The sequence below is a fragment of the Canis lupus genome, chromosome 5 (assembly GCF_003254725.2).
Source record: "Canis lupus dingo isolate Sandy chromosome 5, ASM325472v2, whole genome shotgun sequence".
Lineage (NCBI taxonomy): Eukaryota > Metazoa > Chordata > Mammalia > Carnivora > Canidae > Canis > Canis lupus.
This window is the reverse complement of record NC_064247.1, coordinates 29,766,060-29,789,197: the sequence shown is the minus strand read 5'-3', so window position 1 is coordinate 29,789,197 and position 23,138 is coordinate 29,766,060. Positions and strand designations below refer to the sequence as shown.

Here is a 23,138-nt window from a genome sequence, read left to right as displayed (position 1 = left end):
TTCTATTGCTCAAGCTCCCATGGCCATGGCACTTGGTTATAGCCGCCTTAGCCAGCTAGCACACTGTCTTTCTGCTGTTTCAGATCACAGCACTTAGCACAGAATTTCACACCACAAACACTTAATAAATGTTTTTTCATGTGACTTGAGTTAATCACCACATTATAGTGCATGCCTTCCCATTGAGAGTGTAAATAACTGTGGCCTTGGGGTCAGAAGTGACTTCAAATTCTATCACCTTACTAGCTGAGTGACAGTGGGAAAGAAAGCACAGCTCAGGTTAAGGGGATGATAATAATCTAACACATGGGAATAGTTTGGTAATTAAATGAGATTCTGTGAAGTATTTAGCATAGTGCCTGAAAAATAAAATGCACTCAATAAATATTATCTATCACTGCTGTTAGCTTCACTGTATCACAAGATGAGACAGGGTGGAGAGATATACGAGAGTACATTTTGGCGATCTTGTGCAGGGTAGATAAAATACATTATACATTTTCTTCAGCATCTTAATTATAAGTGAACTAAAGACCAGACTAAGTTCCTCAAAAAAGAATGTCTCTCTTCACTGTGTCTGCAGTATTTCATGGGAATATTCCTGCTTTTTGGCTGTCACAACCACGATTCTTTACCAGAAGACATAAGGCAATGCCTAGAGTGACAGACCATTACACCTCGCCTTTGGAAGGAGGTCCATGCAGGGGCATGGCTCTGGAAGACTAAAGCCATCCCAGAGAACATCCAGAATGGAATAGGGCTGAACTGGGGGGAATCGATCTAAGCTCCTCAACCATGTGGTTATTCCCTAGAAAGTGGTGTTCTCATGCCAGGGTCACTTTACTGTTTGGATGTAAGACTTTACATACAATGGAAGCAGTGAAGTGTGTCTCTGAGGATAAGAACTTCCAAACTAGAAGAAGACATGGAGGACTATTGTGTTTATTATCCACATGTGTGGTCCACTGGGGCCCCTCATCTCCTGGATGATGTCAGGGGACATGGAGGCCGTTTCAGGTAACAGGTGAAACCAGACAACTTCACTAAAGCCCAGAAGCAAGGGGGAGGGAGTCAGGGACTGGAGGGGCCAGCTGGGAATTGATATAAGGAAGACTGTGCCTCACTGGCCTCAGCCAGTTGAGTCTGGAAAGTCAAGTTCAAGAAGCACAATCTGTGTCTTAGCAGATTTTTAGCATACAGTATTGTTAACTATGATCATCATGGCACTCATGAGATCTTCAGAACTCGTGTGTCTTGCATAACTGAACTTTTGTACCATTTGATAGTCTCCTTATTCCCTGAGTTGCACCCCCAGCAACCACCATTCTATCTCTGCTTCTTGGGATATTACTATTTTAGATTCCACACATAAGTGAGAGCATCCCAACAAAGTTATTTTTAAAAAGAAGAAGAAGCTGGATCTGATCCTGCCACTTCAGTTTGAGAAAAGAGGCTTCAGTAACTGCTGATCTCACTCGTTTGCTTTTTTCTTAATCCTTTAATGATGGTCTAGAATGCTTCTGTGTCCCTATGGGTCCACTTGACCCTAACAGGCCAAATTTTCTTCTTATTTTTTTGGTATATTTTTTATTGGAGTTCAATTTGCCAACATATAGCATAACACCCAGTGCTCATCCTATCAAGTGCCCCCACTGAGTGCCTGTCACCCAGTCACCACATCCCCTGTCCACTTTATCTTCCATTACCCCTTGTTTGTTTCCCAGAGATAGGAGTCTCTCATGTTCTGTCACTCTGATATTTCCCACTCATTTTCTCTCCTTTCCCCTTTCACTATTTTTTATATTCCACAAATGAATGAGATCATATAATGTTTGTCTTTCTCTGATTGACTTACTTAACTCAGCATAATACCTTCCAGTTCCAACCACGTTGAAGCAAATGGTAGGTATTTGTCATTTCTAATGGCCGAGTAATATTTCATTTTATATATATGTATATATATAATATTTCATTTTTTTATTTCATTGTTGAAATGAAAATTTATCATTATTATTAATTATTAATTATGAATATTTCATTATTCATATATTTTACTATATAAAATATTATATATAAATATAATATTTCATAATATATTAATATTTTATATATATATACCATATCTTCTTTATCCATTCACCTATCGATAGACACTGAGGCTCCTTCCACAGTTTGGCTATTGTGGACATTGCTGCTATAAACATCGGGGTGCAGATGTCCTGGCGTTTCACTGCATCTGTATCTTTGGGGTAAATCGCCAGCAGTGCAATTGCTGGATTGAAGGGTAGCTCAACTTTTAACTCTTTGAAGAACCTCCACACAGTTTTCCAGAGTGGCTGCACCAGATCACATTCCCACTAACAGTGCAAGAGGGTTCCCCTTTCTCTACATCCTCTCCAACATTTGTTGTTTCCTGTCTTGTTAATTTTCGCCATTCTCACTGGTGTGAGGTGGGATCTCATTGTGGTTTTGATTTGTATTTCCCTGATGGCAACTGATGTGGAACATTTTCTCATGTGCTTGCTGGCCATGTGTATGACTTCTTTGGTGAAATTTCTGTTCATGTCTTTTGCCCATTTCATAATTGGATTGTTTGTTTCTTTGCTGTTGAGTTTCATAAGTTCTTTATAGATCTTTGGATACTAGCGCTTTAACTGATAGGTCATTTGCAACTATCTTCTCCATTCTGTAGATTGTCTTTTAGTTGTGTTGACTGTTTCTTTTGCTGTGCAGAAGCTTTTCATCCTGATTAAGTCCCAAGTTCATTTTTGCTTCAGTTTCCCTTGCCTTCAGGATGTATCTTGCAAGAAGTTACTGAGGCCAAGTTCACAAAGGGTGTTGCCTGTGTTCTCCTCTAGCATTTTAATGTATTCCTGTCTCACATTTAGATCTTTCATCCATTTTGAGCTTATCTTTGTCTATGGTATAAGAGAATGCTTTAGTTTCCTTCTTCAGCATGTGGATGTCCAAATTTCCCAGTACCGTTTATTGAAGAGACTGTCCTTTTTCCAGCAGATAGTCTTTCCTGCTTGTCGAATAACAGTTGACCATAGAGTTGAGGGCCCATTTCTGGGTTCTCTATTCTGTTCCATTGATCCATGTTTGTTTTTGTGCCAATACCAATCAGGCAACAAAAAGAAATAAAAGGCATTCAAATTGGCAAAGAAGAAGTCAAACTCTCCCTCCTTGAAGATGACGTGATACTGTATGTAGAAAACCCAAAAGACTCCACCCCATCGATAGCTAAAACTCATACAGCAATTTGGCAGTGTGGCAGGATACAAAATCAATGACCAGAAGTCAGTGGCATTTCTCTACACTAACAATGAGACTGAAGAAAGAGAAATTAAGGAGTCAATCCCATTTACAATTGCACCCAAAAGCATAGGATACCTAGGAATAAACCTAACCAAAGAGGTAAAGGATCTACCCTAAAAACTATAGAACACTTCTGAAAGAAATTGAGGAAGACTCAAAGAGATGGAAAAATATTCCATGCTCATGGATTGGCAGAATTAATATTGTGAAAATGTCAATGCTACCCAGGGCAATGTATACATTCAATGCAAGCCCTATCAAAATACCATGGACTTTCTTCATAGAGTTGGAATGAATAATCTCAAGATTTGTGTGAAATCAGAAAAAAACGCGAATAGCCAGGGGAATATTGAAAAAGAAAACCAGAGCCGGGGGCATCACAATGCTGGATTTCAAGTTATACTACAAATCTGTGATCCTCAAGACAGTATTGCTGAGGCGAGCACTTCTAGTACTATGTTGAATAACAGTGGTGAGAGTGGACCTCCCTGTTGTATTCCTGATCATAAGGGAAAGGCTCCCAGTGTTTCCCCATTGAGAATTATATTTGCTGTGGGCTTTTCGTAAATGGCTTTTAAGATGCTGAGATATGCTCCCTCTATTCCCTACATTCTGAAGAGTTTTGATCAGGAATGGATGCTGTATTTTGTCAAATGCTTTCTCTGCATCTATTGAGAGGATCATATGGTTCTTATTTTTCTCTTGTTTATTTGATCTATATCATTGATTGCTTTACGAGTGTTGAACCAGCCTTGCATCCTGGGGATAAATCCCACTTGGTCATCGTGAATAATCTTCTTAATGTACTGTTGGATCCTATTGGCTAGTATCTTGTTGAGAATTTTTGCATCTGTGTTCATCAGGGAAATTGGTCTATAATTCTCCTTTTTGGTGGGGTCTTTGTCTGGTTTTGGAATTAAGGTGATGCTGGCCTCATAAAATGAGTTTGGAAGTATTCCATCCCTTTCTATCTTTCAGAACAGCTTTAGTAGAATAGGTATTGTTTCTTCTTTAAATGTTTGATAGAATCTGCCTGCAAACCCATCTGGCCCTGGACTTTTGTGTCTTGGGAGGTTTTTGATGACTGCTTCAATTTCCTCCTTGGTTATAGGCCTGTTCAGGTTTTCTATTTCTTCCTGTTCCAGGTTTGGTAATTTGTGGTTTTCCAGAAATGCATTCATTTCTTCTAGATTGCCTAATTTATTGGTGTGTAGCTGCTTATAATATGTTTTTTAAATAATTTGTATTTCCTTGGTATTGGTTGTGATCTCTCCTTCTTCATTCATGATTTTATTAATTTGAGTCTTTTCTTTTTCATTTTTAATAAGGCTGGCTAATGGTTTATCTATCTTATTAATTCTTTCAAAGAACCAACTCCTGGTTTTGTTGATCTGTTCTACAGTTCTTCGGGCCTCTATTTCATTGAGTTCTGCTCGACTATTTATAAACTCTCTTCTGCTTGGCATAGGTGTTATCTGCTGTTCTTTCTCCAGTTCCTTAGGTGTGAGGTTAGCTTGTGTATTTGAGTTTTCCCAATTTTGAGGGATGCTGTAATGCGATGTATTTCCCTCTTAGGACTGTTGTTGCTGTATCCCAAATATTTTGAATAGTTGTTTCTTCATTTTCATTACTTTCTGTGAATCTTTTAATTCTTCTCTAATTTCTTGGTTGACCCTTTCATCTTTTAGAAGGATGCTCCTAACCTTCCCATGTTTGAGTTTCTTCCAAATTTCTTCTTGTGATTAAGTTCAAGTTTCAAAGCATTGTGGTCTGAAAATATGCAGGGGACAATCCCAATCTTTTAGTATTGGTTAAGACGTGATTTGTGACCCAGTATGTGGTCTATTCTGAAGAAAGTTCCATGTACACTTGAGAAGAATGTGTATTCAGTTGCGTTTGGATGTAAAGTTCTGTAGATATCTGTGAAATCCATCTGGTCCAGTGTATCATTTAAAGTTCTTGTTTCTTTGGAGATGTTGTGTTTTGAAGATTAATTAGAGAAAGTGCCATGTTCAAGTCTCCAAGTATAAGTGTATTGTTATTAAGTATGGCTTAACTTTTTTTAACTGATTAATATACTTGGCAGCTCCTGCATTCGGGGCATATATATTGAGGATTGTTAGGTCCTCTTGTTGGATAGACCCTTTAAGTACGATATAGTGTTCCTCTTCATCTCTTACTACAGTCTTTGGGATAAACTTTAATTTATCTGATATAAGGATTGCTACCCCAGCATTTTTTTGAGGACCATTTGAATGGTAAATGGTTCTCCAACCTTTTATTTTCAGGCTTTAGGTGCCCTTCTGTCTAAAATGAGTCTCTTGTATACAGCAAATAGATGGGTCTTGCTTTTTTATCCAGTATGAAACCCTGTGTCTTGTGATGGGATCATTTAGCTCATTCACGTTCAGAGTTACTACTGAAAGATATGAATTTTGTGTCATTATAATACCTATTCAGTCTGTGTTTTTGTGGATTATTTCTTTGGACTTCTTTCTTTTACAGAATCCCCCTTAATCTTTCTTGCAGAGCTGGTTTGGTGGTCACATATTCTTTCAGTTTCTGCCTATCTTGGAAGCTCTTTATCTCCCCTTCTATTCTGAATGAGAGCCCTGCTAGATAAAGTATTCTTGGGTGCCTGTTCTTTTCATTTAGTACCCTGAATATATCATTCCAGTCCTTTCTGGCCTGCCAGGTCTCTGTGGAAAGGTCCGCTGTTAATCTAATATCCCTCCCCATGTAAGTTAGGGATCGCTTGTCTCTTGCCACTTTAAGGGTTTTTTCTTTATCTTTGGAATATGCAAGTTTCACTGTTACATGTCAAGGTGTTGAACAGTTTTTAATGATTTTAGGGGGGGACCTCTCTATTTCCTGGATCTGAATGCCTGTTTCCCTCCCCTAATTAGGGAAGTTCTCAGCTATGATTTGTTCAAATACACTTTCTGGTCCCCTGTCCTCTTTCGGCGCCCTCTGGAACCCCAATGATATGTAGATTTTTTTCCTTCTGAGGCTGTCATTTATTTCCCTTAACCTTACTTCATAGTCTCTTGTTTTTCTCTTTTTCCCTCAGTTTCCTTCCTTGCCATCAACTTGTTTTCTATGTCACTCACTCCTTCTACCTCATTAACCTTCATCGTTAGGACCTCCAGTTTGGATTGCATCTCATTTAATTGATCTTTAATTTTGGCCTGATTAGATCTAAATTCTGCAGTCATGAAGTCTCTTGATTCTTTTATGCTTTTTTCCATAGCCACCAGTAGCTTTATAATTGTGCTTCAGAATTGGTTTTCTGACGTTGAATTGTAATCCAAATTCTGCAACTCTGTGGCAGAGAGTACTATTTCTGATTCTTTCTTTTGTGGTGAGTTCTTTCTAGTCACTTTGCTCAGTGCAGAATGGCTGTATGAGTGGGCTGCATCAAGAATATCAACCATGACCTAAGTAAATTTCACCCTAGATGATTCTGCCAGGGTCAGAGACCAGAAATTGAAAACAAAGATCAGAATGAAATAAAACAAAAGGACCACTAAAGTGAAACCTAATTATAAAACAAAGTAGTAAAAAATAAAAGGCCAGGAATCCTAAAGAATAGAAAAAAAAAAAGAAAAGAAAAAGAAAAAAGAAAAAAAGGAGAAGAATTCAAGGGGGGGGTACTGGGAGATGGTGGTGGTGACGAAGTTGTAGTAGTGGGAGAATGTAGTCTACCTGGGGGGTTCTAGAGGGTGATCCTCTTGTTTCTGAGTATATTAAGTTCTGTATATTAGAAGACACTCAGTTCCAAATTTATATAAAACAGAAATACTTGTAGAAGGCCCCAACATTGACCACCAAAACATAAATGAGATAAAACAGGGGGGCAGAATGGGAATGAGGAATCTCACAGAATGAACCAGCACAGTATACCACTTGGTTCTGGGTGCATACTGGTCATGTTTTTGAAGGTATTAACTTCTGCCATTGTATTTCCCACACAGTTCTTCTCCCTTCCCTTATATTCCCTTTCACTATTATTTATATTCCCCAAATGAGTGAGAACATACAATGTTTGTCCTTCTCCGATTGACTTACTTCACTCAGCATAATACCTTCCATTTCCATCCACGTTGAAGCAAATGGTCGGTATTTGTCATTTCTAATGTCAGAAAGGGAGACAGAACATAAAGACTCCTAACTCTGGGAAACGAACCAGGGGTGATGGAAGGGGAGAAGGGCGGGGGATGGGGGTGAATGGGTGATGGGCACTGAGGGGGGCACTTGACAGGATGAGCACTGGGTGTTATTCTGTATGTTGGCAAATTGAACACCAATAAAAAATAAATTTATTATTATTAACAAAAAACTTCTGCCATTGTAGAACAACATGAGGCAGAGAAAACACAAAACACAAAACAAAACAAAAAATATATCTTGTATATCTCCCAAAATTATGGTGAGCACGTTGAAGGGAATCTAGAAGTGGAAAATATATCTAGGACCTGTAATTGTAGAAATATTGAAGTCAAAAAGGAAGAATCTTAAAAATGAATAGGTGGTAAAATATTGTAGTTAAGGTGGGAAAAAAGAAAAAAAATGGAAATTTACAGTCTGATATAGAAACAAGTTGTACTGGAAAAAGGAAGAAAAAAAGAGGAAAAAAGGAGGGGTAACCTCTGGTTCTATGTACTGTAAATCCCTCAACTTCCCCTGGACCTTCCTAGTGCTGCTTAGTCAGGAACTTGCTCTTCCCCTGTCCATCCAGCTGGTCTTCTGGGGGAGGGGCCTGTTGTGCTGGTTCTCAGGTGTGTGTACCTGGGAGCTACCGTGCCCCCTGCTAGGTGCCGGGCTCAGTGGGAGCTGTTTACCTCGTGAGACCCCTGTTCCCTGACACCCTGCCTCTCCCAGGCACAGGGTGAAACAAAGAAGAACAACACCACTGGTGGCGGCCAGGTCCCTAGCCCTGTAGTCTGCTCCCTGCGGTGACTACCGCAGTCTCCCAGTCTGCACTGGCCTGGATGCTCCCAGGGCGGGGGTCACTGACCTGCACAACTTGGGGGCACCCAGCAGCAGGAAAGCCCTCACTGTCCTGTGCTCTCCCTGCCTCTGCCTATCCCCAGAGGAGTGCAGGATGCTGGGCTGTGTCCCCTTAGCACCCTGGGATCCAGGGCCTGCACTGCTGGAATTGTGCTCCCAGGCCATGGCTCCTGAAAGCAGCAGGATGCAGCCCCCTCCCAGGCCAAATTTTCTTGTAATTAATCAAGAAAATGTTCTAAATACCATTGGGATAACAGCAATTGACATGCAGCTCTCACGACTTTTCTGGAGGGATCTGCTCCACTGGAAATACTGAAAATCAAAATTATTCTTACTCTTGAAAAAAAGGCATCTCCTCAACTCTGAGCTAGCCTCCTAGTCTTTAAACTAGGGGCTCCCAAGAGTAACAGACACCAGCACACCTGATGGTCTTTTCTACCCAACAGGATAAAATACCCACTCTGTGAGCATGCTATATTCCAAATTACTTCACATTCTCAAGATTGCCAGATCTTATTCTACCCCCAGTTACCACCCTGACTTTTGTCCCCAACTATTATGACTGCAAACCCACCCTTGGGAGTCATGAGATCATTACCCCAGAGGAGTACCAGCATCTCTTCCTTCATTATTTCCAGTCATTTGGGAGATTAGAGAGACAAGAAAGGATGAGTGAAATCTTCAGAGACCTTTCTACAGGAAAATTAACTACTTTCTACTTGTTATATTCAGGGAAAAGTAGTCTGTGATTAAAAATTAGTGAAAAAAAGCTAATGTTCAAAAATAGACATAGCTTTCCATCTGCACCGATATGGTCTTTGATAAAGATGTGTTTTCATTCTCTTTTAATAATCCCAGGTCCTGTGACTGATTTCTGAGAAAATGCTGTATTACAAACTCCAGGTGGGTCATGGCCCACTAATGATACCAGAGTATAAACCGAAGTCATAACCCTTCCATTAAATTTTGAGCAATCACAATACACACCAGTGATGATGCTGAAAAACAAGCATTTTTCTAGAGAAGCACAGACCATTTATGGGAATATTGAACTGCTGTTCAGTAAACACAGATGCTTGAGAAGAGTCAGCTGTAAACCAAAGAGCTTGAGTCTGGGGGAGTGGGTGGAAGGGAAAGCCAACAGCAGAAGGTTTCCATGACCTAAGGGTAGACAGTTTGTACATATCATGTCTATCACCATAAATATTTCTACAGCACATTGAGACAGTGATCTATCTTCTGAAAATGAATGCTGGCTTTTAGATATCTAACAACTCAGTTTGTAACTGTTACATTTGTGCATTTAATTTATGATATTTTCTTTGATTATCATTTAAAAGTTGTTCACTAAATTAAAGATCATATCTATCAGATGTAGCAAATGCTTCTGCTGCCTTGCATCTCATCAACACACCGCAGCTGATTCCCGCTGCAGTTGGGACCACCTGTCTGTAAAAGCGCCAACATGCCATCTAAAGCACTCCACCTCCACAGTTCCACACCAAAGCCTGTTCAGAGCCAAAGAGCTTGCTCAGCCCCACAAAAGCAAAGTCCAGGAGTATGGGCAGCTCTCAGGCAGGGAGGCATGGGAAGTGGCAGAGAAGTGCCCCAACCTCCTGTACTTCAGATGGAGAGTCCCATTCTGTATGTTCCTCAGAGATTCTTGAAAAACTGTGCCAGCCTCAACTTCAAGGACTTACCATAGTGTGGGCTTCTTCTCCCTCCCCAGCCCATTATCTATGCACCTTCTCTAGTGCTTCCTGGGCTCCCCTCCCAATCAAAGCATCTGCTCCCAGCTTCACATATAAAGTTCTACTTTCAGAAGAAGCCAAATATCTGAAGATCTAGAGTCATCTAGATGAAAGAAATTTTATCTAGGAATTTAGATACTGAAACAAAGGCAATGAGGCAACTTGGAAAGAGTACCATCTAATCCTCCAACACTTATCTATGTAGCATTTACCAAGTGCCGAGCACTGTTGCCAGCACTGGGGACACTGTTCCAGGAAGTGGCTATAAGAATAGCTGCTTACAGAGTTATTATTTGTAAAGCACTTAGCACTGTGCCTACCACACAGTAAGTAGTATGTGTCTATTATTAAACTAATAGAAAATAGAAGAGTGGACTAAGTCCCAAGTACCTATTGATTATATCTCCCCATTTAAACGACCTTTCAGCTTTTCAACAAACTCCAATAATTTTTTCAATTAATTTTTTTATTTCAAGATAATTAGACATTCAGTGAAGTTGTAAGAAATAAATTACAGAATGACTGAATGTGCCCTTATCTGAGTAGCGTAATTTTAATTACAGTGCTAATCAAAATAATTCATTTCTCTATTTTCTCTTTCTGTTTTGCCTGGAACACAGGGTCCAGTGATTTCTTATTGAGGTGAAATTTTCATAACGTAAAATAAACCATTTTAAAGTGAATGGCATTTAATATATCATAACATTGTGCGACTATCCATATCAAATTCCAAAACAGTTTGTGAGCCAAAAAGGAAACCTTGTGATAGTAGGCAGGCACTCTGTGTTCTCCCTCATCCCAGCCCCTGACACCCTGCCAATCTGATTTTGTAACCGTTAATTTACCAATTCTGTGTATTTCATATAAATGGAGCCATAACCAGCATCACCTTGATTCCAAAACCAAAGACCCCACCAAAAAAGGAGAATTATAGACCAATATCCCTGATGAACACAGATGCAAAAATTCTCAACAAGATACTAGCCAATAGGATCCAACAGTACATTAAGAAGATTATTCATCATGACCAAGTAGGATTTATCCCCGGGATGCAAGGCTGGTTCAACACTTGTAAAGCAATCAATGTGATTGATCATATCAGCAAGAGAAAAAACAATAACCATATGATCCTCTCAATAGATGCAGAGAAAGCATTTGACAAAATACAGCATCCGTTCCTGATCAAAACTCTTCAGAGTGTAGAGATAGAGGGAACATTCCTCAGCATCTTAAAAGCCATCTACGAAAAGCCCACAGCAAATATCATTCTCAATGGAGAAACACTGGGAGCCTTTCCCCTAAGATCAGGGACATGACAGGGATGCCCACTCTCATCACTGCTCTTCAAAAAAGTACTAGAAGTCCTAGCCTCAGCAATCAGACAACAAAAAGAAATAAAAAGCATTCAAATTGGCAAAGAAGAAGTCAAACTCTCCCTCTTTGCAGATGACATGAATCTGTACATAGAAAACCCAAAGACTCCACCCCAGGATTGCTAGAACTCATACAGCAATTTGGCAGTGCGGCAGGATACAAAATAAATTCCCAAAAGTCAGTGACATTTCTCTACACTAACAATGAGACTGAAGAAAAAGAAATTAAGGAGTCAATCCCACTTACAATTACACCCAAAAGCATAAGATACCTAGGAATAAACCTAACCAAAGAGGTAAAGGATTTATACCCTAAGAACTACAGAATACTTCTGAAAGAAATTGAGGAAGACAGAAAGAGATGTGAAAATATTCCATGCTCATGGATTGGAAGAATTAATATTGTGAAAATGTCAATGCTACCCAAGGCAATTTACACATTTAATGCAATCCCTATCAGAATACCATGGACTTTCTTCAGAGAGTTGGAACAAATCATCTGGAGATTTGTGTGGAATCAGAAAAGACCCCGAATAGCCAGGGGAATATTAAAAAGGAAAACCATATCTGGGGGCATCACAATGCCAGATTACAGGATGTACTACAAAGATGTGGTCATTCAAGACAGTGTGGTACTGGCACAAAAACAGACACATAGATCAATGGAACAGAATAGAGAATCCAGAAGTGGACCCTCAACTTTATGGTTAACTAATATTCGATAAAGCAGGAAAGACCATCTACTGGAAAAAAGACAGTCTCTTCAATAAATGGCGCTGGGAAAATTGGACATTCACATGCAGAAGAATGAAACTGGCCATTGTCCTATACCATACGCAAAGATAAACTCAAAATGGATGAGAGATCTAAATGTGAGACAGGATTCCATCAAAATCCTAGAAAACACAGGCAATACCCTTTTTGAACTTGGCCACAGCAACTTCTTGCAAGATAAATCCATGAAGGCAAGGGAAACAAAAGCAAAAATGAATTCTTGGGACTTCATCAAGATAAAAAGCTTCTGCACAGCAAAAGAAACAGTCAACACAGCTAAAAGACAACCTACAGAATGGGAGAAGATAGTTGCAAATGACCTATCAGGTAAAGGGCTAGTATCCAAGATCTATAAAGAATTTACGAAACTCAACAGCAAAGAAACAAACAATACAATCATGAAATGGGCAAAAGACATGAAGAGAAATCTCACAGAGCAAGACATAGACATGGCCAACAAGCACATGAGAAAATTCTCTGCATCACTTGCCATCAGGGAAATACAAATCAAAACCACAATGAGATACACCAGTGAGAATGGGGAAAATTAACAAGGCAGGAAACCACAAATGTTGGAGAGGATGCGGAGAAAGGGGAACCCTCTTGCACTGTTGGTGGGAATGTGAACTGGTGCAGCCACTCTGGAAAACTGTGTGGAGGTTCCTCAAAGAGTTAAAAATAGACCTGCCCTATGACCCAGCAATTGCACTGCTGGGGATTTACCCCAAAGATACAGATGCAGTGAAATGCCAGGACATCTGCACCCCGATGTTTATAGCAGCAATGTCCATAACAGCCAAACTGTGGAAGGAGCCTCAGTGTCTATCGATAGATGAATGGATAAAGAAGATGTGGTTTATGTATACAATAGAATATTACTCAGCCATTAGAAATGACAAATACCCACCATTTGCTTTGATGTGGATGGAACTGGGTGGTATTATGCTGAGTGAAATAAGTGAATCGGAGAAGGACAAACATTATATGGTCTCATTTATTTGGGGAATATAAAAAATAGTGAAAGGGAATAAAGGGGAAAGGAAAAAAATAAGTGGGAAATACCAGGAAGGGAGACAGAACATGAAAGACTCCTAACTCTGGGAAATGAACTAGGTGTGGTGGAAGGGGAGGGGGATGGGGGTGGGGCTGGCTGGGTGGCGGGCACTGAGGTGGGCGCTTGATGGGATGAGCACTGGGTGTTATTCTATATGTTGACAAATTGCACACCTATAAAAAATAAATTTATTTTTTAAATAAAGGAGAGAAAATGAGTGAAAGTATCAGTGAGGGTGACAAAACATGACACCTAACTCTGGAAAACGAACAAGGGGTAGTGGAAGGGGAGGTTGGCAGGGGTTGGGGTAACTGAGTGATGGGCACTGAGGGGGGCACTTGGCGGGATGAGCACTGGGGGTTATGCTCTATGTTGGCAAATTGAACTCCAATAAAAATTTTTTTTAAATGGAGCCATACACTGTAAGACCTTTTGTGTCCAGCTTTTTGCACTTAGCATAATGTTTCTGAGATGTTTACAGTATAACATATACAGATACTTCATTCTTTTTATTGCCAAATAATAACCAATCCTATGTACCTACCACATTGGTGGTCCTTTCATCCATTAATGCATTTTGTTTTATCCACATTTTGTCTATTGTGAAAAGTACTGCTGTGAAGATCCCAGTACAGGTATTTGTTTGATACCTCTTTTCTTTCCTTAAATTTTTAAATTTTGATTTTTTTAGAGACACAGAGCACATGCAAGTGTGAGCAGGGGTGGGGAGGGAGAGGGACAGAGAGGGAGAGAGAGCATGGAGCCACTGCAAGGCTCAATATCATGACCCTGAGATCATGACCTGAACTAATAAAATCAAGAGTCAGACACTTAACTGACTGAGCCATCCAGGCCCTCTTGAGTATCTCTTTTCTATTTCAGGGGTGGTGAGTATGCCTACAAGTAAAATTGCTGGGTTATTTGATAGTTCTATGTTTAACTTTTTGAGGAACCACTAAATGACTTTCCATAGTGGCTGCACCATTTTACATTCTCACTAACAGTATGCAAGGGCTCCAAATTCTCCACATCCTTGACAACACTTTTTCTATTATAGACATCCCAGTGGGTGTAAAGTGATCTCTATCATGGTTTTAATTTGCATTTACCTCATGCCTAATAATGTTAAACATACTTTATATACTTGTTAGCCATTTGTATACTTTCCTCAAATATATGTCTACTCAGCTCCTTTGTCCATTTTTAATCAGGTTGTGTGCCTTTTTGTTGTTGAGTTGAGCTCTTTATATATTCTGAATGAATATATTCTGTTCAAATATCTGTTTTGCAAATATTTTCTTACATTCTGTAGGTTGTCTTTTCACTTTCTCTACAATGTCCTACAATGCACAAACGTTTTAAATTTTGGTGGTGTTTAGTTCATTTGCTTTTTCTTTCATTATTTATGCTTTTGAATTATCTAATAATCCATTGCCAAATCCTCAGTCATGAAGATTCACCTCTTCTTCTAAGGGTTTTATAACATTAGCTCCTACATTTAGGTTGCTTATCTAAATGTAGATAATGAGTTAATTTTGTATATAGTATGAGGTAGGGGTGCAACTGTATTCTTTAACATGTCCATTTGCCCCAGTATCATCTGCTGAGGAAACTATTCATTCCCTGTATGATGATCTTGGCACTCTTGTTGAAAATCAGTTAACCATATGTGTGAAGAATTATCTCTGGGCTTTCTATTCTATTCTACAGATTTTTATGTCTTTCTTTAGGTCAGCACCACATTGTTTTAACTAAAGTAGCTTTTTATTAAACTTTGAAATCAGGAAGTGAGAGTCCTCCAACTGTGCTCCTTCTCAAAATTGTTTTTACTTCTTCCAATACCATATAAATTTGAGGATTGGCTATTTCTGGGGGGACAAAGGCTATTGGAATTTTGATACAGATCACACTGAAATCTGTAGATCACATGAATATTAAGTCTTCTAATCCATTAACACAGGTTGTCTCCATTTATTTAGGTCTTTCACCTTTGTTACATTTATTTATAGGTATTTCACTATTATGGATGTTATTGTAAGTCTTCTTGATTTTATTCGTGGACAATTCATTGCTAGTGTATAAAAATAAGACTGACTTTTGTGTATTGATCTTATATCCTGCAGTTTTTCACAATTTATTAGCCCTAATTGTATTTTGTGGATTCTGTCGGACTTTCTACATATAAGATCATCTGTGGATATAAATAGTTTTACTTATTCCTCTCCAATTTGGATGTCTTTGTTTCTTTTGCTTGCCTAATCGCTCTGGCTAGAACATCGGTATAAAGCTAAACAGAAGTGGCAAAACTGGGCATGCTATCTCTTGTATTTACCTATCTAGTGAACTTTCCCAGTGTTCCTCATTTCTTTGTATGTCTTCAAGTCATCATCTGGTGTTCTTTCATTTCCACCTGAAGGATTCCCTTTAGTATTTCCATAGAGCAGGTCTACTAGCGATGAACTACCTCAGCTTCTCTTTATTGGGAAATGCCCTAGAGTTTCCTTCAATTTGAAGGATAGTTTTGCCAGATATACAATTTTTGGTTGGCAGATTTTTTTCTTTCAACACTTTAATATGTCATTCCATGCCTTCTAATTCCATGGATTGTGCTGGGAAATTACCTGTTAATTTCATGTAGAATCACTCATATATAATGCATTGCTTATCTCACTGCTTTCAAGATTCTCCATTTTTGATTTTTAACAGTTAAATTATAGTATGTCTCAGAATGGTTATCCTCATGTTTATACTCCTTAAAGTTTGTTGAGCCTCTCAGATGTGTAGATTCATGTTCAACTTGGAGGAATTTGGGGCCATTATTATTTCAAATATTCTTTCTGTCCCTTTCTCTCTGTCCTCTTTCTTGGAACTCACCTGATGAGTATGTTTGTATGTTTGATGATGTCTTTTTCTCCATTCCCTCTTCTTTCTTCTCCCCACACTGGGTAATTTTAATTGATCTGTCTTCAAGTTTGCTTGTTCTTTCTTCTACCTGCTCAAATATTCTACTGAAACCTACTATTGAATTCTTCGTTTCTGGTATTGTACTTTTCAGGTCCAGCATTTCTGTTGAGATCATTTTTATAATTTCTATTGATATTCTCTATTTGTTGAGACTTCATTTTACTGATATCTACCTCTTTGTCTATGGTTTCCTTTAACTCTGCTAGTCCAGTAGGTCAGTTGGTTTAAAATCTTTGTCTCATATGTCCAATATCTGTGCTTCCTAAATGACAATTTCTGTTAATTTCCTCTGTGGATAGGTTCTACTTTCTTTTTTTCTTTGAATATTGTAATTTTTTGTGGAAAACTGATATTTGAATATTATAATATGATAACTGGAAATCAGATTCTTCCCCCTCCTTGGGTAATTTATTTTATTTTTGCTTGCTGTAGGCTGTACTGGTTTGTTTCTTTTGTTACTTTTCTAAACTATTTCTGTAAAGTCTGTATTATTTGTTGGATGTAGTTTCTGAAGTTTCTGCCCTTTGGCTTATAGTCAGCTAGTGTTGACAGAGATTGCCTTGAATGCCTGGGTGAAGGAAGAAAGAAAATAAGAAGGAAAGAAAGAAAGAAAGAAAGAAAGAAAGAAAGAAAGAAAGAAAGAAAGAAAGAAAGAAAGAAAGAAGAGGGGAGGAGAGGAAAGGAAAGGAAAGGAGAGGAGAGGAAGGAAGGAGAGGGAAGGGAAGGGAAGGGAAGGGAAGGGAAGGGAAGGGAAGGAGAGGGAAGAGAGGAGAAAAAGAGCCTCTCCCAATGTTTGCAGATTGGTTCTTTCAGTGCTTAGCCAGGCTGTTTACAAGTCTGCATTAGCCCCCACTTTATGCTTTCTGTGAGCCCAAAGAATGGCCATAGATGAAAGCTCTGGGTGTTGCCTGGTCTCTCTGAGAAAGCATTCTGTCCTGGCTATGCACACAGCTTTCTAGATTCTCTGGTTTATACAGGCACTTCTCAATGGCTTAATCTCCCAAAGAAACTCTCTCCCCAGTTTCTCTTGGAGTAACTGGACTCTTGGACTGTTGGAGTGTCATTTTTTGGCTTAAATGCAGTCTTTTGCCCCAGGCTATAGCACATTGTTCTATTGCCTCACAATGTTTTCAAGGAATGCCCTCTGCATAGCCACTCTTTGATCCCAAGAGAGTTCCAAGTTGGGTGGAACAAAATCAAGCACCTTACATCCATCCTTTAGGTCATCTCCAGATAGATCAAAACAGACAAAACATAGTTCTTTAAGAATATGATCTTTTCTGCTCCCTCCAGGACCAGAGACCAGAGTCCACACTGGGAACTCAGGCTACTATCTTCAAGACCACCACCAGACCAGGAAGGCAAGTGAGGCAAGAGCAAGCAAAATTTGACAAAGCTTTCCTATTATGTTAAAACTGTCACCACCATTATCTCTCCTTTCTTATCCAGCATTTTCTTGCTTTCTGTAAACTTTTGGCTATTTTCCAGAGTTCTTACAAAGTTGCTTCTGACAGTTTTTGCTTCATATTTTAGTATTTCTCTGAGGGATGGGCCTTTGGAATTATCCAGTCCATTTTGTTTGCTGACATCACTTTTTCTGATAGTTTTTAAAAATTTCATCTTTGACTTACAGGAATTTTCAAAGGGGAAAAAACTGATAGAAGGATTATCACCAGCCACCAGATAATAACATTCATGATGATTTCTTGACCATATTTATTTATATAAAATATATTTAAATATGTGTTTAGAAATGTTTGTAATAGATGTGAGCAACGTTTATGAAAATAGCACACACCTGAAGAGCAAAAGAAATTTTAATAGAATGGGCTTCTACCTGTTTTACACTATTCTCTTAATAGCTTACGTAAATTCCACACTCAAAATCCCACCACCTACTTGGAACAAAAACCTTCAATCAAGGCTTAGGAAAATGGTGGTAAAACACTTTGTCCACTTTAATTTGACGGGACATCTACCAGCTGCCCATTGTGGGCAGCCATGAGTGAGAGAGGAGTGCTGAGTCAGCAGTGTCTGTTTTCACCCTACTTCTCCTTCCACCAACTAAATCCTTCTACTCATCCCTCTGGAAGCTAGAGCCAAGTCAAGATCAGCCTCCTTAATGAAGTTTGAGAAACACTCCCATGTACACTGATCTCCTTTCCTCAATTTCTAGAGAACTTATTCCTAACATTTATTTTTTTAATAAAATAACATAAATACCTCAAACTCTTAAATGATAGTAGGATGGTACTATTTAAATATTAAAAGCTATTGAAGGAAAAAAAAGCCTTATTTGAACATTTTATTTTTGTACCTATGTCAATGCTAGACAAGTAGGATGCATTCTGGAACACCCTGATATTATCTTCCTTGTCAGATAGGCCCACAGACCACTACCTTAGTCATAAGTCAACATATTCTTAATATTTTTCCAACTCCCACTATTTTCTAAAAATAAAATTAATAATAAAATGATGAGTATGTAATCAAAACAAAAAAAGTCATCAATTTCATTAAAAGGCAAGTTCATACTATATATCGATGTTTTTCCTTCATTCCAGCTAATTAAAAATTCCAGGCATCTTAGACTCACATACCTGGATCTGAGAAAACAAGATGTTTTCTAATTTTCCTTCAAAAGGCTGAAATATTTTCAAAATATGTAACAAAACAAATAATTAGAAAAATATATGTACCAAGAAAATGTTATTTAGGGAAAATTATCAAACAACACAAACGTCTTTTGGTTTTTGTTTTTCTCTAAGTCATTCACAACTAATAACCTTACCAATTGTTCTTTTTCCATCAAGCGTCCCTCCTTGGTTTTTTTTTTTAAAGAAGTAAAGGACAAGAAGCAATTAGTACATCTTCAAAACATGAGTCAAGGAGGCAATGAAATGCTGTATTTGAGGTTCTTAGTTGTTACAGATTTTTCCGTCCAAAGAGATGAGGATATGTTAACCAAATTAATAAAGTTTTCCATACTTTGAAGAGTGAAATCAAAAGTACCATCAGTCTACGTTTTGTAACAAAACTCATGTGTATTAGTGTCCTTTAAAATTACATGTTAGTTTTTTCTAACCCGACAGTTTGAATTGCTATGAAAACCACTATTTCTGTTTCTATGTGACTTACATGGTGAACAGATCTCCAGAGTACTCCTTCAGAACCTCTGTATCTGGAAAATGTGTTCTCTCCATGAGAACATGTACAGAAATTCAAAATAATATCCAGAAAAACTGAGTCAATGATACGCATGACATACATAAGTACTATCATGTATTATTTGGAATGTGTTTCTGGCTTTTGCTGGCAAAAATTTTGCAATTTATTCACCTTCTCTATAGTCTTTTTTATGGGTTCTTCAGCAGGTCAGTCTGTTTGGATGTTCATGAATTTTGTGACTGAGCACAAGAGCATGTGCTGAAGACATAGTTTAATGAAGATAGCCTGAGATTTCAAGGGACTCTAAATTGAGCCTTAACATGAAACTTTGCTACCTAAGATCACCAAGACTTCCTAGTTATCCAACAAAAGCATTTTTCATAGCAGCCTATGGCAGTATTGACCAGATGACACTTTTTTTCTTAACTTCTGACATTTTCTACCAGTTCTTTAAAGTGATCCAGCTTCCATATCCTTCATATTGACCTTAGAGAGTCCTCTTCTTCCATCTGCCCACATTCCAAATTGAGTTAAATATTAAGATAAAAGACCTCTAATGTAGGGGCAAAATGCTATAATGATCTATCCAAATCTACTTTAAAATGTGTTTGAGGTAGTAGGTATAAAGATAACATTTTCTTTTCTTTTGATTGCAAAAACATAATTTTTATTTATTTTTATTTTTTATTTTTATTTTCTTCAAATTTTTATTTAAATTCTATTTAGTTAACATACAGTGCAATATTGGTTTCAGGAGTAGAACTCAGTGATCATCACTAATATGTAACACCCAGTGCTCATCATCACAAGCACCCTCCTTAATGCCCATACCCCTTCTAGCTCATCCCCCACCCAGGTCCCCTCAAGCAATCCTCCTATTTGTTTCCTATTTATTTCCTATTGCTAAGAGCCTCTTATGCTTTGTTTCTCTCTCTCCTTTTTTTCCTACTCCTTTCCCATATGCTTATATGTTTTCTTTCTTAAATTCCAGATGTGAGTGAAATCATATGGTATTTGTCTTTCTCTGACTTATTTCGCTTAGCATAATACCATCTAGTTCCATCCACATCACTGCAAATAATAGGATCACATTCTTTTTTTATGACAGAAGTGATATTCCATTGTATTTATACCACAGCTTCTTTATCCATTCATCTGTTGATGGAAATCTGGGCTCTCTCCATAGTTTGGCTATCATGGACATTGCTATTATAAACATTTGAATCAGTATTTTTCTTTCCTTTGGGTAAATACCTAGTAGTACATTTGCTGGGTCATAAGGTAGTTCTATTTTTAATTTTTTGAGGAACCTCCACACAGTTTTCCAGAGTGGGTGCACCAGTTTGCATTCCCACCAACAGTGAAAGATGGTTCCCCTTTCTCCTCATCCTTGTGAACATCTGTTGTTTCCTGTGTTGTTAATTTTAACATTTCTGACAGGTGTGAGGTGGGATCTCACTGTAGTTTTGATTTGCATTTCCCTGATGGTGAGTGATGTGGAGCATCTTTTCATGTGCCTGTTGGCCATGTGTATGTCCTCTTTGGAAAAGTGTCATTTCAAGTCTTCCACCCATTTTTTAATTGGATTATTCAATTTTTGGCTGCTGAGTTATATAAGATCTTTATATATTTTGGATACCAACCCTTTATCAGATATTTCATTTGCAAATATCTTCTCCCATTCTGTAGGTTGCCTTTTAGTTTTGCTGATTGTTTCCTTCACTGTATAGATTTTTATTTTGATGTAGTCTCAATAGATTAATTTTGCTTTTATTTACCCTGCCTCAGGAGACATATCTAGAAAGATGAATTTCTTTCATCAGTGTTTTATAGTTTTCAGAGTATAGGTTTTTCACCTCTTTCGTTAAGTTTATTCCTAGAAGATGTATTATTTCGGTGCAATTGTAAATGGGATTGTTTTCTTAATTTCTCTTTCTGTTGCTTCATTATAAATGCATAGAAATGCAACAGATTTCTGTACATTGATTATGTATCCTGCAACCTTACTGAATTCATCAGATCTAGTATGGGTTTTTTGGTGTAATCTTTAATATTTTCTATCTATAGTATCATGTCTTCTGCAAACAGTGAAAGTTTACTTCTTCATTACCAATTTGGATGACTTTTATTTCCTTTGTTGTCTGACTGCTGAGGCTAGGACTTCCAGTACTGTGTTGAACAACAGTGGTACGAGTGGACATCCTTGTTTTGTTCTTGATCTTTAGGGGAAAGCTTTACATTTTTCACCATTGAGTCTGATGTTACCTGTGGGTTTTTCATATAAAGTCTTTATTATATTGAGGCTTGGTCCCTCTAAATCGACTTTGTTGAAGGTTTTTATCATGAATGCATGTCATACTTTGCCAAATGCTTTTTCTGCATCTATTGAGATGATCATAAGGTTTTATCATTTCTTTTATTCATGTAATGTATCATGTTGATTAATTTGCAGGTATTGAACCACCCTTGCATCCTGAGAATAAATCCTACTTGATTGGGGTGAATCATTTTTTAAAATTTTTTATTGGTGTTCAATTTGCCAACATATAGAATAACACCCAGTGCTCATCCCTTCAAGTGCCCATCTCAGTGCCCATCACCCAGTCACCCCCACCCCCACCCACCTCCCTTTATACCACCACCCCTTGTTCGTTTCCCAGAGTTAGGAGTCTCTCATGTTCTCTCTCCCTTTCTGATATTTCCCACTCATTTTTTCTTCTTTCCCCTTTATTCCCTTTCACTATTTTTTATATTCCCCAAATGAATGAGACCATATAATGTTTGTCCTTCTCTGATTGACTTATTCCACTCAGCAATGTTGATGGAACCCTCCAGTTCCATCTACATTGAAACAAATGGTATTTGTCATTTCTAATGGCTGAGTAATATTCCATTGTATACATAGACCACATCTTCTTTATCCATTCATCTTTCGATGGACACCAAATCTTCCTTTTAAACAATTTCTGACAAGGCATTCTACAGTCCCTGAAATACAAAACCGCTCTACTGAGGCTTTGCTTTGTCTTGAATATGTGCCTAGCGAGTGAAGGAGTAAGGGTGAGAGGCTTTGCCCTGGCCTAGCTGAGCAGACCTGGCTTTTGAGAAATCTCTGATGGAGCCACGGGGTGGAATTCTGTTGTAAAAACAGCAAACACTCAGCTCTCACTGTCAGCTTTGGTGAATCATTTTTTTAATGTTGAATTCAGCTTGCCAACATTTTATTGAGAATTTTTACATCTGCATTCATCAGGGATATTGGCCTTTGGTTCTTTCTCTTAGTGGAGTCTGTATCTGGCTTTGGTATCAAGGTAATGCTGGCCTTATAGAATGAATTTGGAGGTTTTCCTTATTCTATTTTTTGGAATAATTTGAGAAGAATAACTATTAACTCTTCTTCTAGTGTTTGGTAGAATTTGCCTGTGAAAACATCTGGCCATGGACTTCTGTTTGTTGGGAGTTTTTCAATTACTGACTCAATTTCATTGCTGGTAATCAGTCTGTTCAAATTTTCTATTTCTTCCTGATTCATTTTTGGGAGGTTATAGGCTTTTAGGAATTTATCCATTTCTTCCAGGCTGTGCAATTTATTGGCATATAGCTTTTTTATAATATTCCCCTAAAGTTGTTTGTATTTCTGTGGTATTGGCTGTTACTTCTCTTCTTTCATTTGTGATTTTGTTTATTTTGGGTCTTCTCTCTTTTTTTATTATGAGTCTGGCTAGA

The 23,138-nt window shown here is 38.1% G+C and overlaps 1 long non-coding RNA gene across 3 annotated transcripts in view; it reads right to left on the bottom strand.

The window, feature by feature from the left end:
* The window catches only part of LOC112671549 (uncharacterized), a 34,027-nt gene that overhangs the window by 1,765 nt on the left and 9,124 nt on the right, over nt 1-23,138 (bottom strand). The window lies entirely within an intron of this gene.